This window comes from Heptranchias perlo, chromosome 18, assembly GCF_035084215.1.
Source record: "Heptranchias perlo isolate sHepPer1 chromosome 18, sHepPer1.hap1, whole genome shotgun sequence".
NCBI classification, from domain to species: Eukaryota; Metazoa; Chordata; class Chondrichthyes; order Hexanchiformes; family Hexanchidae; genus Heptranchias; species Heptranchias perlo.
The window spans coordinates 17511589-17529502 of NC_090342.1; the positions used below are offsets into that span (position 1 = coordinate 17511589).

At 41.8% G+C, this 17914-nt stretch overlaps 1 long non-coding RNA gene across 2 annotated transcripts in view; it reads right to left on the bottom strand.

The window, feature by feature from the left end:
- Positions 1-17914, bottom strand: part of LOC137334630 (uncharacterized) — a 58156-nt gene that overhangs the window by 38696 nt on the left and 1546 nt on the right. The window lies entirely within an intron of this gene.

Below are 17914 nucleotides of genomic sequence, written 5' to 3' on the forward strand. Positions count from 1 at the left end.
GAGCTGCACTCATCCAGGCAAGTGGAGAGTATTCCATCACACTCCTGACTTGTGCCTTGTAGATGGTGGAAAGGCTTTGGGGAGTCAGGAGGTGAGTCCCTCGCCGCAGAATACCAAGCCTCTGACCTGCTCTTTTAGCTACAATACTTATATGGCTTGTCCAGTTAAATTTCTGGTCAATGGTGACCCCCAGGATGTTGACGGTGGGGGATTCGGCGACGGTAATGCCGTTGAATGTCAAGGGGAGGTGGTTAGACTCTCTCTTGTTGGAGATGGTCATTGCCTGGCACTTGTCTGGCGCAAATGTTACTTGCCACTTATCAGCCCAAGCCTGGATGTTGTCCAGGTCTTGCTGCATGCGGGCACGGACTGCTTCATTATCTTAGGGGTTGCAAATGCAACTGAACACTGCAATCATCAGCGACCATCCCCATTTTTGACCTTATGATGGAGGGAAGGTCATTGATGAAGCAGCTGAAGATGGTTGGGCCTAGGACACTGCCCTGAGGAACTCCTGCAGCAATGTCCTTGGGCTGAGATGATTGGCCTCCAACAACCACTACCATCTTCCTTTATGCTAGGTATGATTCCAGCCACTGGAGCGATTTCCCCGATTCCCATTGACTTCAATTTTACTAGGGCTCCTTGGTGCCTCACTCAGTCAAATGCTGCCTTGATGTCAAGGGCAGTCACTCTCACCTCACCTCTGGAATTCAGCTCTTTTGTCCATGTTTGGACCAAAGCTGTAATGAGGTCTAGAGTCGAGTGGTCCTGGCGGATCCCACACTGAGCATCAGTGAGCAGGTTATTGGTAAGTGCCGCTTGATAGCACTGTCGATGACACCTTCCATTACTTTGCTGATGATTGAGTTAGGCTGATGGGGCGGTAATTGGCCGGATTGGATTTGTCCTGCTTTTTGTGGACAGGACATACCTGGGCAATTTTCCACATTCTTGGGAAGATGCCAGTGTTGTAACTGTACTGGAACAGTTTGGCTAGAGGCGTGGCTAGTTCTGGAGCACAAGTCTTCAGCACTACAGCCAGGATGTTGTTGGGGCCCATAGCCTTTGCTGTATCCAGTGCACTCAGCCGTTTCTTGATATCACATGGACCGAATCGAATTGGCTGAAGACTGGCTTCTGTGATGGTGGGGATATCGGGAGGAGGCCGAGATGGATCATCCACTCGGCACTTCTGGCTGAAGATGGTTGCAGATGCTTCAGCCTTGTTTTTTGCACTCACGTGCTGGACTCTGCCATCATTGAGGATGAGGATGTTTACAGGGCCTCCTCCTCCCGTTAGTTGTTTAATTGTCCACCACCATTCACGACTGGATGTGGCAGGACTGCAGAGCTTTGATCTGATCCATTGGTTGTGGAATCACTTAGCTCTGTCTATAGCATGTTGCTTCCGCTGTTTATCATGCATGTAGTCCTGAGTTGTAGCTTCACCAGGTTGGCACCTCATTTTTAGGTATGCCTGGTGCTGCTCCTGGCATTCTCTTCTACACTCCGCATTGAACCAGGGTTGATCCCCTGACTTGTTGGTAATGGTAGAGTGAGGATGATGCCGGGCCATGAGGTTATAGATTGTGCTGGAATATAAATTCTGCTGCTGCTGACGGCCCACAGCGCCTCATGGATACCCAGTTTTGAGCTGCTGGATCTGTTCTGAATCTATCCCATTTAGCACGGTAATAGTGCCGCACAACACTATCTTAAGATTAAGACTGCTACCGTTGAGTCTTTGCGATAGCCTGGCATCACTCATCTCTCTCCCATACAGTCTGCAGTCTCAGCTGTCTTCCTTTCCATTACTTGTATGATCTTCTCTGTCATCTGATGCCAACGACATGTGTGTTCATTTTGGGCAGGAGAAGCAGGAGTGCACCCGGAGTCAGCAGGTTGCCCAGTGATGCTGTTTTCGGCTGCAGCCATTCGGCCCAATGTAAATGAGGCCTGGTCCTCAAATTGGATCGGGCCTCCCAACGAGCTTACCGCCCAGCTCTTTCCACTGGCCGGCCGCCCGAGTTCGGCACTGGGGGAAAATCCACCTGATAAATTATTACATTTGTTTCACCTCAATTCAGTCAACAAAAACCATATCCATATTGATTTGTCACATGATGTTCTCATTCCATCATTGTTGCAGTTTGCTTATACCCAATATATTTCCTCAAGCAGAATATTTTTAAATTGAGAATCTTTTCTTTGTCATCCACCTTTATGTCCACGCCTCACTGCTATAATGGTTGACTTGGATGTGATGAGATGTTGATGAAGCCTTAAGTTCAGATACATTATTTCTAGACGGTAGCCAACTTTTTCATTCGTCCTTCCACAATTGAAATTCTCCATTTGATGTCCTATAAGCCTTCACCAGACTGGGCAATGAAGCCACTCAAACAATCCCCAAGGCTGCTTTGGGGCAAGGAGACAAAATGCATTCATTTAATTCATTACAAGAAAAGTGTGGTTTGCATCAATCAGAGATATTTCACTGTCTTCAACCAAGGCATGCTGTGGAATCAATGTCTGGCCAACAGTTTTTTGCCAGAACTTGTAAAATACCAGAAATGGGAAAGAAGCCAAATGGCTGAACAAAATTTAAAATAAAATACTAGGCCTTTCTGTTATCCATTAATATAAATGGTCCTCATGAATTGAAAACAAACTGTGGGAAATATATATACATTCTGCTGCTCCAAGACTTCATTGTGCTATTGATGCCTTTGAAGAACAGGCATTGGATTTAAGAGTCATCTGAATGATACCACAATATTTACAATCTATAAACACAAAGATGTATGAATTATTATATGGGGTATTTGATCACAAACAAAAATATACATTGCCTAGGTTTGGCAATGTTGACACAATGTCAACTTATAGTTTGACACGTTCCAATCACACCTGGTTCAAAACACTTTTATTGATTTATTTCTGGTCCAATGTAAGCTATCTTCATCCCACACTGCATATTAATCAACACATCAACATATCAACAACCTTAACCCCTTCAAAGAAGTACTGTTACTGTAACCCACATATCTATGGTATGACATCCATTTTGAGTATTGTAGTTTTAAACTGCTATGTTTGAAACTAAATGAAAACAAAAGAGCCCTTGGATAAAAAAAATTTTTTGCCACAATGCCAACAATTTATTCAGTAAAAGAGATTCCAAGTTTTCATTAAAACTCAGTGTAGGTTTAACAGCTTTAAAAGGTTAGAGCCTCAGCAGGGTGTTTAGGCAGGTTCAATTGAAACTGGAAAAAATTGCAAGAAAATAAAGGCAGCCAGATTTTAATGAAGAGGTTGGCACAGTATTAAATATATCAAGTTTGCATCTCTGTGAATGTCTGTTATTGGCTACCAAATATAAAATGTTAAAATGAGTCATTGCAGGAGCGATCAATTTTAAAGATATTTATTCCACATGAAAATTTTTTACAAAGAATTACATAGAATTTACTGCACACAAACAGGCCATTCGGCCCAAATGGTCTATAAGAACATAAGAAATAGGAGCAGGAGTAGGCCATATGGCCCCTCGAGCCAGCTCCACCATTCAATGAGATCATGGCTGATCGTCGACCTCAACTCCACTTTCCCACCTGATCCCCGTATCCCTTGATTCACCTAGAGTCCAAAAATCTATCTATCTCAGCCTTGAACATATTCAAAGACTCAGTATCCACAGCCCTTGGGGGTATAGAATTCCAAAGATTCACAACCCTCTGAGTGAAGAAATTCCTCCTCATCTCAGTCTTAAATGGCCGACCCCTTATCCTGAGACTATGCCCCCTAGTTCTGGACTCTCCAGCCAGGGGAAACAACCTCTCAGCACCTACCCTGTCAAGCCCCCTCAGAATCTTGTACGTTTCAATGAGATCACCTCTCATTCTTCTAAACTCCAGAGAGTACAGGCCCATTCTACTCAATATGCTGGTGTTTATGTTCCACATGAGCCTCCTCCCACTCTACTTCATCTCACCCCATTAACATATCTTTTACTTTTGAGTCTATTTCCAGCCCCCCAAAGACCAGAGTGCTACCACTGAGCCACGGCTAGAAGTATTTAATTGGCTGTGAAGCGCTCTGGGACGTCCTGAAGCCATGCAAAGCAATATATAAATGCAAGTTCTTTCTATCTTACAAGTTTCTTCTGAAGGGAACCACCACCCCCAGCCCAGTCCTGAGCTCCTCCACCGGACTTTTCTTGGGTCTAGCCAAAGGTATTTAAATCACAAGGCCACCCCCTGACCTCCTGACCTTTGGTAGGGTCATCTTCAAAAGACCGAGGCAGTCAGACCTCGACACTTACACCAAGATGTGTCGCTTTGCCGATTTTCAGTTTAGAAAGACTTGCATTTGTATAGCACCTTTCATAACCTCAGGACATCTGAAACCACTTTACAGCCAATGGAGTACCTTTGAAGTATAGTCGCTATTGTAATGCAGCAGCCAATCTGCACACAGCAAGCTCCCACAAACAATGTGATAATGACCAGATAATCTGTTTTCGTGATGTTGGTTGAGGGATAAATATTGGCCAGCACTCTTCTGCTCTTCTTCGAATAGTGCCATGGGATATATCATTTATGTCCACCTGAGAGGGCAGATGGGGCCTCGGTTTAAAGTCTCATCCAAAAGATGGCACCTCTGACAGTGCAGCACTCCCTCAGTACTGCACTGGAGTGACAGCCTGGATTTTGTGGTCAAGTCTCTGGAGTGGGACCCGAACCCACAACCTTCTTGACTCAGAGGCAACAGCGCCACCAACTGAGCCACATCTGTCTCCTTCTACAGAGAATCGAGTCAATAGTTCCATCTAGAAGGCTTTTAAGTGAAAAGTGTCGAGCCATTTTAATTCACTATTGGGCGATTCTTCTCATCGAACGCGCAATTGGCTGTTTTGCAACAGTACCTCAAAGCGGTTTGAATCATTGCGATTCATGAGATCCCCTATTAAAATGATGCCTTCTGGGCAACCGGTACCCTCCATTCCTCCAACCTTTACCGCTTGTCCCACCTCCACCATCTGAAGCTGACCCTTAATCTTTGGAACACTCCCTCTAATCCACTCTGTTTTGCCGATGTCCCTCTTCCTTCAAATCCTACTTCTTCAACTATGTCTTAGGTTCTCCCTCCCCCTCCTTCCCTTCATCTGTTTGGCCATCCACTCGCAACCTTCCGGCCCTCCTTGCTAAGCCCTCAGATGTTCTTCCCCTCCGCCCCCTTGTGACAACGGAAGTAGTTGTTCTGCTGCCGGACCGCCGCTTTGATAATAATGCATAAATATCAGGAATTAATTTTTAGTGCCGTGTAGCTAACATTTTCCTTTTCTACTCCTGATGAAAAGTTCTAGGAATAAAGGAACAGGAGTAGGCCATTTAGCCCCACAAGCCTGTTCTGCCATTCAATAAGATCATGGCTGATCTGTGACTTAACTCCATATACGTGCCTTAGTCCCATATCCCTTAATACCTTTGGTTAACAAAAATCTAACAATCTCAGATTTAAAATTAACAATTGAGCTAGCATCAATTGCCGTTTGCAGAAGAGAGTTCCAAACTTCTACTACCCTTTGTGTGTAGAAGTGTTTCCTAACTTCACTCCTGGCTCTAATTTTTAGGCTATGTCCCCTAGTCCTAGACTCCCCAGCCAGTGGAAATAGTTTCTCTCTATCAGTTCCCCTTAATATCTTGAAAGCTTTGATCACATCACCCCTTAATCTTCTAAATTTCAGGGAATATAACCCCAGTTTGTGTAATCTCCTCGTAACCCTTGGAATCCAGGTATCATTCTAGTAAATCTATGCTGCACTCCCTCTTAGGCCAATATATCCTTCCTAAGGTGCGGTGCCCAGAACTGAACACAGTACTCCAGGTGTGGTCTAACCAGGGCTTTGTATTGCTGTAGTATAATTTCTACCCCCTTGTACTCTAGTCCTCTAGATATAAAGGCTGGCATCCCATTAGCCTTTTTGATTATTTTCTGTACCTGTCCATGACATTTTAATGATCTGTATACATGGACCCCTAAGTCTCTTTGTACCTCCACTGTTTCAAGCTTTTCACCATTTAGGAAGAACTCTGACCTCACACCTGCCTACATTGAAATCCATTTGCTACAGTTTTGCCTATTCAGTTAATCTATTAATGTCTCTCTATAATTTTATGCCTCCATCTACACTACTTACAATGCTGCCTATCTTTGTGTCACCGGCAAACTTGGATTCATGGCTCTCTATCCCGTCATCTAAGTCATTAATAAATACAGTGAATAGTTAAGGCCCCAACACAGATCACTAGTCACATCCTGACAATTTGAGTGCCTGCCCATTATCCCTACTCTCTGTCTCCTGCTCCTCAGTCAATTTCTGAATCAGGTCAATAATTTGCCCTCAATTCTATGAGCTTCAACTTTAGCTAACAGCCTCTTATGAGAGACTTTATCGAATGCCTTCTGGAAGGCCATACAAACAACATCCATAGACATTCCCCTGTCCAATACCTTACTCACCTCTTCAAAAAATTCAATCAGCTTCATCTGGCATGACCTACCCTTTATAAATCCATGCTGGCTGTCTCTGATCAGCTGCAAATGTTCAGTCACTTTATCCTTAATTCTAAACTCTAGTAATTTCCCGACAACAGATGTTAGGCTATATGGTCTATAATTCCCTGGTTTCCCTCTCTCGCCTTCCTTAAATAGCAGAGAGACTGAAAGCTAAATGTCTACACATATTTTCAAACTGCAATCTAGTGGATCGTACCCCTATTTTTGTATTAGACCTAATAAATTTTGTCCTACATAAATTGAAATAGAATTAACGTGCAAAAAAGGCCAGATGGATCGTATGATTGTGATTGATTGCTTTAAAGCAAACTATGTTTTGTTGGCTCCATTCCCAAGATGGCTTGCAGCAGTCAAAGATGAAATTGACCTAATTTATCTAATCAGTATGCAAGAGCTGCATGCATATATGTAGCGCATGCATGTGTGTCTAATGTTCTGAATTTTTTATTCTATTACAGTCTTTTAATCCTATTACTGGTACAGTCCTGTCTACTCTTTTCAAAATAAATGTCATAAAGAACCTAACATGACCCATTATTGCTAATAATTGTAAATTGTCTGGGGTGGAGTGGTTTACTGGGCTGGAAGGTTGTCTTTTCACCTCTTAAAAGATATGATCAAATCTAGTCAGACCGGATTGATGAGAATTTCCTTTTTCTGCTGACGCTAGGCAGCCTATGTAAAGTTATTTTGGGCAACCTGAAGGCAGTTTCATGGGGGATGAAAATCCACTGCTCAAAACTGACCATAAATAGACAACTCATTCTGAGAACAACAACTTGCATTTATAGAGCGCCTTTAAGTAAGAAACATCCCAAGGTGCTTCACAGAGGCATAAGGAAAAAATGGACAGTGAGGCAAAGAAGGAAAGATTAGGAACGATGACCAAAACCTTTGTCAAAGAGATGGATTTTAAGGTGAGTATTAAAGGAGGAGAGGGAAGGGGAGAGGCAGAGGGGTTTAGGGAGAGATTTCCAGAATATGGGGCCTAACAGCTGAAGGCATGGCTGACAATGGTGGGTGAAGGGACGGGAGATACACAAAAGGCCAGAGCCAGAGAAATGGATAGTTCAAGTGGTGGGGGTTGTAGGACCGGAAGAGGTTACAGAAATAGGAAGGGGCAAGGCCATGGACAAGAATGAGAATTTTAATTTTGAGGCCAAAGGAATGATTAGTGTAGGAAAATGGAATTGTTACACACTGGTACAGTAGGAAATGTATTTCTGAGGTTGGAATTAAGGCACATTTTTGGACAGTATAGACCAAATCTTATTCTGCACTTTATCCATGTCCTGAAGTGGAAGTGTTTAAATTAAAAATGTATTCTAAACCCTAGCAGAGACACCCCTCACCTTGATGAATAAAAGATCCCCAAAAATGATAAGTAAACAAAAATCTACAATACAATTTTAATGTATTTCTAGATGAAAGGTTCTTTCAAGATTAAAGCACCGTCTGGAATAGGACTTGATGATAATTATAATGGAGAGTATTTTGTCTTTAAATGTAATGAAGTGTAGCAGATTGCAAATTAAGCTTGTTCTTTAGTCCTCATAATTTCTGAGATCTTCAAAACAATTTTTAATGCTCCACTTAACAGATCCAGTTGTATTAGTCCTATTTGTGTGTGATATTAATTGTAGCTGCTCATATAGAGCAGCTGCTGGATGGATTGTTGAACCTTTAGGGATTTGATATGGACTGTGATTCAGTGGAAAGCACTGTCATCTGAATTGCAGCTAAACAAAATAGCACAACGGGGACTGTTAAGTCAATACTTCTTTCGTCACTCTAAATAACCTATAAACCCAATCTGGTTCTCCTAGAATTTTCCTTGCACCGTGGGAACCCAATTAAGTTTAGACATCAGATCCACTTATTACCTGAGGTGCTCGATGGATGATTGCACTCCACAGTATGTTATGCAATTTGTGGAGGCATTCCCAACAGCTCTCCAGCCTTGTATTGAAAACACAGCAGCCTTTACCATTTCATCAGTGACAAACAGCTTGAAATGTTGAGATTTTCTGACTTTTTTGGTTTAGCTGGGTATCTGACACTCGCAGAAACCCATTAACATGCTAAAAAAACAGGCTGCAGAGAAATCCACACAACAGCCAAGGCATAGGGATCCCCAAGTGTGCGTAGGAGTAGAACAAGAGTTTAACTGGCTAAAAGTACATGCTTACCAGCACAGAGCATTGATAAGATTCCGTCCGCTGTGTGTTCAGCTAGGATCATCTGAACTGCTTGCAGGGTTACCTTTAGCTAAAAGGAAAGAGTACCAGCAGGCAGTAACTGTGCAACCCTCCATTTCTCATCAGTGAGATAGGCTGGTTGATTGAACAACAACAGTGCTCTGGACTTTTGTGAACTTGTCTGATTTTCTGAATCAATTTAACGATTTAGCACTGCTGGCATAGAGTGGGGAATCATGCAGACCATGAAGCAGGTGGGTTGAACTACACACCTAAATTAGTGATATATGCTACTGTCACGAAAGCTCCGTAGCAGGAACATTATACAATGAAATTATCCCCAGGTTACTCCAAGCTCCTATTGTCAAACATGTCATCTTGCAGCTAACTTAGCCTTCAAAAGACCCTCCTTATCTCCTCCTCCACTTTCTAATTTGGGATAGTCACTAGTTGGTCACCAGGAAGGCCCAAAAAAGGATACTGCAGTAGACTACAGTGCAGCAGAAGAGGATTTATGATAATGGTGTGAAATCATTGAGGGAAATATTGTAAAATTGCTCAGTTTCTATAGAAATTAAATCAAAATTCAATCACAGAGGCACAGAGCCAATAGCTCAGGAAGTGTCCGTTATTGATTTAGTTGAAAGAGAAAAGGATGGTAATGATATTCCACATACGAAAAAAAATATTTATTTATTCCGTTATGTTTTTGCTTGTATTTTCACTATTCCCCTGTGATAGGTTCAGTGGTCAAGCCACTGTATAAATTTTAGATGACAGTAAGTCTAGCCTTGTGTATATTTTTATGTTCTCAGTATAAATTAAAAGCTAAGATGTCCTGAACCAAGTAACCTTAGCATGGCAGAAAGATTCCAACTTGTCTGGAAGGCTACTACTACTCTTCTTGACGTGCAAACTGGTTTGATGCACCGATTCAATCAGGAGGACCACATTCCAGAACAACACTAATCTGTGCATAATTTGCTTTGAACCAAACATTATCAGCAATACAGACAAGATATTTTAAGACAAATCTGCATTTTGATGGCTGCATTGAACTTGCTGTTATCTCCAGGAAAACCAAAGACAAAATGTGACATTTAAGGGGGGTGGAGGGAGAGAATGAACAACAAGGAAAAGGTTTGTGACATGGGATGGTTCCAGAAACTCTTCTGAAAATTAGTATTGGAAAGAAAGTTAAAAGGCTTTATATATTCACTACTGCAGGTGCAGAATTTAACTTCAAAAGTTCTGGGGGTTCAGCAGCTAATAATTGTGTAAGAATTGTGTTGTTCTTTGTGCACTTTTACTTTGTAATATTACTCAAATGAATTTAGTACCTCAATTTGGAGGCTGAAACAAACTCGAGATTGGAATGTTTATAGTTCCAAGTTCAGGAGTGACAAGGAGTGAAGTACTGCAGGTTGCCTTGATGAACTAGGATCTCTGTGAGTCCCACGAGCATGAGATCTCTGCAAGGGCAGAAATCCGAGGCTTTTGGATGGTAGGGGATGCAAAGTCTGCTTACAAGGAGTGCAGTGAGGGAGATGGTTTCATGAAAAAAACCTTCATCACTCCACAGTACTAAGCAGCAATGAAGGATTCCAGCTTTAAAATTATGAGGCCAAAAAAATGTGTCATGTTCTCTCACTAGTTTATTCACCTATTTATTGAATGTCAAGGAATCCTGACAATTTGATTACTATTTCATTGGATTTCATTGCCCAGTTCTGCCCATATAGCAAAAAAAATTGTTGCGGCACTGATTTAACATCACTGATTTAACATAGGTACAACTGAGATTCCAGGACACAGAGATACATTTCGATGATCACAATAGTAGATTTTGTATTGTGGATCCCTTTCAATAATCATAGTTTTAATAAGATTTTTCTTTTACTATGAGGAATGTTGTGATTTTATATTACCTCTCAAATTTTGGAGATGGTTATATCTGTAGATACTTTTAAGTGCCTTGCCCTCATTTGACTACAAATGGATACTGTGTTGGCTTCTTTCCATATTACCTCAAGGGTTGCCACGCTCTGTTACTATCGTATCCAGTACTTCTTCCAAATAATCAGAATATATCTTCTATTCATAAATCAATAAACTTTAGAGATTCTTCTCTCCTCATCACATAATACAGAAACCTAGCCCAAGCAGGGTCTAATATTTAAGGAGTGAAATTACCCCTGTCACAATTTAAGCAAAAAAAAAGTTGAAGCAAGTACAAAGCAATATTTCATTCTTCTCAGTAAAATTATTAACTGGGGAAATATGACTTACTGAATTAGTCAGCCCTGATCCAATCATTCTAATAACTAAAAAAAGTCAAATTTGAGGCTGCATTTCTCCCCTTACAATCTATTGTGTAAAATAGGATTCCATCAAGATCAAAACACATTTCAAAGAAATTGTATTTTCTTTGTTAAAAAAGAACATTTTTAAGCTTTCTAAAATTTGTTTAACTAAACCTAATCCTATTTGCAGTGGCCAATCCGATGTCCGCCGCATAGCCAGAAACTTTTATTGAAATATGCTTAGTGAACCTATATTACTTTAACATATGAGCTTTCAAGTCAAATTTGGTTAATCTGAATGTGAGTCATGTCAATTAACTACAAATCATTTTTCTCATCACAATTCTTTAGGAATTCTTTCAAGCAGGACACATTTTGTATTATAGGCACAAGTTTTAGAATCTAAGTGTGTGGGTTTTTACCCTTTAGGCAATTGTGCGGTTACTTACCAAAATTAGCAGACAGTTATCTGACAGTTAAAGACAGCTTTCTTCAAATATCCAAAATAAATTGCTTTTTATCCTTCTGAGTGAAGGTGAATAATATCATGTGCTTTCATGTTAGCACATGCTCAATAGATTCAATTTTCAACCACATATTTTGACACCTTAATTGGTGTACTCAAATGTGTCTGTGGGATTCTAGACATCACAGTGCAATGAGGAGTTGTTACTTTGTTGGATTTTTATACTTGATATATTTCTCAGGTTCATTACCACTCCTGTAAGCAAGCCCCATTCTCTATGATTTGGAACATGCCTTAACTTGCCCAATATCTAGGTAAATGTACTGAGCCCAGGCAACAAACAGAACCCTCATCACTATAACCTGAATTATTAGATATGCCCTGATTTCTTCATCTTGGGTAAGCAGAAGAATAAACATGGCTTTGGCTATAAACCACTCATCAGATTTATTGAATATTAAATAGATAAATGAGCAGTATCAAATACAAACAGTAAATTACAGACTTCAATTATTCCTTGGCATATTGTAAACAATAAAGGTCCTTCTCTTGCGCTAATCCCTAATACAAAACTAAACCTTGAAATATGGTCCCGAATTGGACTTACATGGTAGTTTGGTGCCAAAGAGTCTCTGACTTGTCTCTGTCTCTGACAGCTTCAGACTGACTGCTGATTTTGTACAAGTCAGCCAGCGCAAAGGTATAAACTCCAAATTCCTTTTAACTAAGGAAACTAAAACATCCAGTTCAAATAGGGTTGCCAATCAAACATAGACTTTATAAAACAAATTTTTATCCAGAAAGTGTCAAATGGAGATGATGTTGGCTGGTTACGGTAATCCCTGCCACCTTTTGAAGCTCGCATCTGTAATTGCAGGACATCCAAACTTAGGCAAAAGGCAGGATGACTGCTGGGTGACAAGGGATACCTCCTACTCACATGGCTCACGATGCCTCTTCATTGGCTGTAAAAGAGGGCTACAATGAAGAACACATGAAGACAAGGATAAGAATTGAGCAATTCATTAGGATAAGGTTCTGGTGTCTGGATAGGTCTGATGGTGCCTTGCATCCAGCACCATCTCACGAATTGCGGTAGCATGTTGTGTGCTTCACAACTTTGCAATCAGGAAAGGACTGATTAAGTAGATGCCCCAGAGGATGCCAGGCGGTCTGCTGATGGTACTGGTGATTCTGAAGACCCCACCCATGAAGAACTGGAAGTATGTACAGTGGCAATGGCTGCTGGACAGCTGAGAGAGACATTCATTCACCACACATTCAGAGATAAATAGAGCAGCATTATTTGGAAGTCTCAGCCCATCAAAAACATGCCTCCTCTCACCAACCTTTTTATGGTTGAAGTAAAATCTTTGCTCCTAACAACTAGCCATCACATCCTAATCCTGATCCTCAACATCAGCATATTACCTGTCCCCGTGTCATAGAAGAAAACCAAACACCAAGCAGTCCTTATATCAAATATTCCAGTGATTTACTGCAGTCCATTATAGAGACAGTTCTTTGTTTTCTCAACATGTATACCCATTGTGACTACACAAGCTTTTCAGTGTCCTATCTGCCAACTGAGGGTCTGGGGTCTGAGATGTAGACAGCTTCTGCAAAATATGATGAGCCTTTTGGAATGGAGGTGGCCCTTCGCTCAAGGTCCCTAAGTCTTGGCATAGTTATGGGATAGACTAACTCTTTGTCATGGGCTCCTTGGCAGCCTGATCCTACAAAGTTGAAGGTTTCTGTGAGGATCTAATAAAGTTCTTCTCCATGCTGCTGCCATGAGGGGAAGTAACTTCTGAGGCACGCTACTCCACTGGTATTGGGAGCAGGATGCTGGTTACCAGTGATCAGTGAGAGAATGAACCTCATGCAATCAAAAAGATCTGTAAATTCCTGAGCGGCAACTGAATATCCTTTAGTCCCTTTGAGATTCTTCTCTGTATACCTTGTATTTCTGTTGACACTGAGCTCTCCAAATATTTCCCCAAAGCCTTCAGTCAGTCAGATCCTGGTCATTGAATTGACTGACTTATCTGGGTCTCTCATGAAGCAGAGGAAGATTCGCAGCAATTCTGCAGCTGGCACTTTCTCCAGACTACCATTCATTCAGTTGAAACCCTCTCATATGTTGGCACACAGCGGGATGGTGGACTCCATTTCAATCCCAGCATCTGCATATCTTAGGAGAGACCATGTAGAACCTCCATATGTGTCTGACATTCTATTAACATCCTTCTCTTCATGGCAGGATCCTTGAGATCATCACCTACATAGCCCTACAACCAGGGGCTGACATGTCTCACACCTCCACTCAACTACATCAGGCTCTACTTCCACATCTGAATCTTCCACTTCCTTGTGCTCTGTATCTTACCACATGTCAATTCCTCATCTACATTATCTGTACCCCCTTGAGTGGGTATCTCTGGGCTGCTGGAGGGGAGAGGGTAAATGTGGGTAAGCGGCCACCAGTGTTGTATCAATTTTTGGCTGATTACGTTCCTGTGAAGTACCTTGGGATGTTTTACTATGTTAAAGGTGCTATATAAATGTGAGTTGTTGTTGTTGTTGTTGTTGTTGTTGATAGAGAGGACTAGGATCTGTTGCTCTTGAGCAATCTTCTCAACTGTCTCCTGGTTTGCAGCCTCTGGAGTATGGATAACTTTGGTTGGTTTGAACAGCATTGCATCTTAATCACCAGCTTTGTAGATCTCGGCTAAGGAAAATGATAGCTGGTGGAGAGATTGAAGAGTATATAGAAACATTAATAAGAAAAGATATGCACTTTCATGAATCCACTGTAGGCACAGTCACACCCACATCTCCACGCCCAACTGCCAGGCCATTGTTGAAGCCAATGATTGCCATTGCTTCCTCTTCACGTGGTGTTAAGTTTGGGATTTTTACATATTCTACCCCTGACATTGTAGGCTGCATATAGTGACACTACTGCTCCTGGTCAGAATGGGAATGATTGGGTAATTCCATCATTCACGCCTGGAGACCATACTGCTGTAAATGACTGGGATTGATTTTATGCACATAATTTGTATGTAACTATCCTGCTATGGAAATCACCCTACTTTTATCAGGAGGTGTGATCACCCTGCTTCCATCATGAGTTCTGTTTGCTGTAGTTCTTAAAGGCTCTTTTAAAATAGACCCTGTAGACTGTTTGCTGTAGTGCGCTGTTTAAATAGACTCTGTTGGCTGAGTAAAGACACTCTGGACATTGTGTGCTGCCTTCTCCTGCAGGAGGAATGTATAGTGTTAATTGGCTGCTGCACTCTCCAGATCCTGCAGTCACAGTCAGTCAGAATTCATGGAATGAATAGCGCAAATTGTAGGTGAATGGGATCAAGGACCTAGGATGAGAGGCTTCAATATTCTAACAGAAATTGAAGGATGTGAGACAATTGACATGAGTGCTGCCAGATGACTTTGCTTCAGGGACAAAGAACATGGTGTCATGTGATACCCTAAAGGATACTGCTTGACTATTGGTCCTTTTGAAAGACATCCACCTTCACCTAATTTCATTATGCAATAGGTTTGATATACAAAAGTTTTCTCTTTTGTTTCTATTTCTATTGGATTCTTAAGAAAGTGCGTCAGCATGTTATAAAGCTATTTTACATATAGGTGTGCCTTCATATATATTTTGTGAAGCTGCTGTACAATTAAGGGTAAATTCACATATATATTTTATGAGGTTATTGAACATTTAGTTGGGCATTGACACACGTATTTTGTGACAGTGTACATTCTCATGCATACTTTATGAAGTCACAGCACATCCTAATTGTACAGTGCCTATCGTTGGAATGCGTTGCCGCATCTGGGCTTCTTGGCAGGAATGTGCAGGTCAGGACCAATGCACTTTGTTTGGCCTTGGGATCTGTGGGTCAATTAGGCTTGGGGCCATTCAGTAGGGACTACAATGGTGTTCAACTTACTGCAAAATGTCAGTCACGTTGGTTGGGGTCAGTGCCCCTTATGGTCAGTGAGTGGGTTACTGCACCGGTGGTTGGGGAGGGGGGGAGATGGCATAGTTTGTTTTGAGTAGACTTCCCTCTTGTTTTGGATGCTGGAGGTATTTGAGATATATTTTCAACATTTTGCCCTCTTAGAAGAACTTGGAGATGTGACAGTTCAGGTTGTGAAATAACTGGGTTGGTACCATGACATAATAAAGATGAACATTCTTCCCTTGCCTCCTTTACCTATTTCAGATGCTGCCATCTGAAATAGGTCGAGGAAGCAGGCGAGAATGTTCATCTTTGTTGTGTTCACCCTACTGAAGTGTAATATGGGCAGGTTGTTCCATCTCATTAGGTCTGCATATATGCTGGTAAGATGGGGAGGGGGATTCCTTTTTGTACAGGTAATGAGTTTTGGGGTAAATGTTTACACAACGATATCTGAAGCGAGCCCCTGACCATGCAAAGGGATAGAATTCCTGTATTTGTGTGGAAAGATTCCCATGTGAGGGACATACCCTCTGTTTCACTAGAGTTGTGTTGGAAACTGAAGACAGGGATATTTTTTATTCAATCCTATATCTGTGGATTCTTGGGTTCACTAGTTTGCCCTTTTAATATCTCAACTAATTTTTCTTTTAATATCTATCTATCTTGGTTGTTTATACAAATTGTGAAAAGCAGAAGTGTACGGACTGAATTCTGGGAAACATCACTGGTTACTTTTCGTGAACTCCGATATATCCATTTATACCCTTAATGTCAAAAATGTTTTTGATTAGCTTAGCTTTGCCTCTCTTAATTGTTTTAGCCCTCACCTCTTCTACTTTGTTCTTGTCAGGTATTTCATTAAGCACTTCTTAGAAGCCAAGTGAGGTGAAATTCCAGTGGTCGGGACTACAGTGTGTGGATCACCTGCTAGGAGCCGAAATTTGGTGCAGAACCCGGATCCACCAGGTTTTTCCCCATTTAAATGTAGATCCAAATTCCAGTCAAGAAGAGGGTACAGTCTCCCATCAACCAACCCAGCCCACCTCCCAGAGGGGATTGATTACCTTCGAAACCATGCTTGTTTCTTCAAACCCTTCCAGGTCTCTCCAACTTCTGCCAGAAGAATGGGGCAGGTGACACTGAGGCACCCTTGTAGTTCTAGCTGCTTGTCCTGATTATGGCAATGACCCTGTCCCCTTAATTTGCGCTGCTGGGCATGGGCAGCCACAAATCCCACTTGGGCATACTTTCACCAACAGAGCAAAGACCCTGGCTATATTTCAAGCCCAAGCTATGTATCTATCAGACTGTATTCATCTGTTAACTAGGAGCTTCAGCGCCCTGCACTGTGGATTGGTAGGATGCTGATTTTACATTAACAATTCTGCACACAATGGGGGTTATATTGGATACTCCCGAAAACTGGTGCTGAGATTAACCCATACCCGTTTGTTGCGATATCGGCAGCACATAAAATTTGTGCTGCTTGCTGATTTAAATGATTGCTGTGTGCAGCCAGCACTACCTGCGCTGTTCATTGCCTGCACGCATCAGCAGGGGTCCCGACATATTTACCTGTGTATATGAGTAAAAGCTATGGTGCGTTTCAAAATAACACCAACTAGTCAATCAATAAACTGACCTGCATTTCACTATGAACAATGGATGTGCAGTTTGAATCAAGAGATATGTCCACGTCACCACTTAATGCATGAACATACCGCTGAACTACACAAGCAAACGGTTCTTAAAATCAAATCTGCTAACTTGCGCTTTATATGTGATCATTTATGAGTACGATTGAGGAAGGAGGAAATAGGCTGTGCCCCAAGGTCTTTCTGAAAATACCACTCCAAAAATGCCTGGAATACACAAAGCTAGCGCTACTTAAAGGCAGCCTGCACCTCTTAAAGGGGAGGTGCACTGTGGCTGATGGAATTGGTGTCAGGCAGTGGAGTGCTTTGGTGAAGATGTCTTAACTTGCGAGAGAGCATGCACCAAGGTTTTCTGACAATGCACTGGAGGCCTTGGTGCAAGAGATGGAGAGAAGGAGGGACATTCTGTATCTGCAGGAGGCCCTCCAGACACATGCTCAAGAGGCAGTGGGAGTAAGTAGTGACGGAGGTCAATGCCAGGTGCATAGTGTCAAGAACATGGATGCAGTGCGGGAAGAAGTTTAATGATTTGATATGAATGGTCAAGGTGAGTGAGTACAACTGTCAAGTAGCATCTCCTACCAACTGCACCACTAGTCTCATCCACTGCTCCATGAACTACACTCCCATCACCCACCTACCAACACACTCTTTCAATCAGTACTCAACTCTTCAAATCAGATGCTTCATCTCAACCTCACACATTAACATTGTTACAAGC